An 814-nucleotide genomic window follows, 5' to 3' on the forward strand; every position below is an offset into this window, starting at 1 on the left:
TTGTTGCATATAATGAATATTCAAAATTAAAAGAACTTAAGGATATATCAAAAACCAAGATTAAAACTAAGTCAAATAAGCAAATGTCTCTGAAACATAGTTTTAGATCTACAGTATTTTTAGATCCTTCAAACAAAAGAGCGCAAGAAATAACTAACACTATAGCTAAGTTTATTTGTAAGGGTTTACATGCATATAGTATTGTCGAAGAACCTGCTTTCAAAGATTTGATTTTTCTTTTTTTTTGAACCAAGATATGTTGTCCTCTGTCGCACAACATTTTCAAGATCAGTAGTACCAAAATTGTATAAAAATTTGAAAGAACGAATGCTTAACATAATAAAATCTGCAAAAACCACTCTTTATTCAGTGTGTATGACAACTGATTTATGGACATCAAGATCTGGTGATTCGTACATAGCTTTTACATTACAATTTCTCGATGAAGATTTTGTCATGCAGCATATGACAGTAGATTGCCAACCTTTTCCAGGAAAACATGATTCTACAGCTATCTGCGACAAAGTGGAAAATATTTTTTGTGAATTAGACTTGTGCTTGATGAAAAAATAAAAAAATATATAGTTTCTGATAATGGAGCCAATATAGTAAAAGCACTTAGCAAAAACTCTTTGTGTAATTTAGAAAATGATTTTGTCGACATAGCTGAACCCAGCAAACAATTTGGTTGCGAGATGTCGCAGTTTTGTTGCCAACCGCCGGCGAAATTAGTAGACCAAATCCATATCCATCTGTGTCCTCATTAGGATATGGTTTGGCGACCATATCTGTCAAACATGTGAGATGTCAAAAT

This window comes from Pseudomyrmex gracilis, unplaced genomic scaffold, assembly GCF_002006095.1.
Source record: "Pseudomyrmex gracilis isolate BER0280 unplaced genomic scaffold, ASM200609v1 scaffold_2268, whole genome shotgun sequence".
NCBI classification, from domain to species: domain Eukaryota; kingdom Metazoa; phylum Arthropoda; class Insecta; order Hymenoptera; family Formicidae; genus Pseudomyrmex; species Pseudomyrmex gracilis.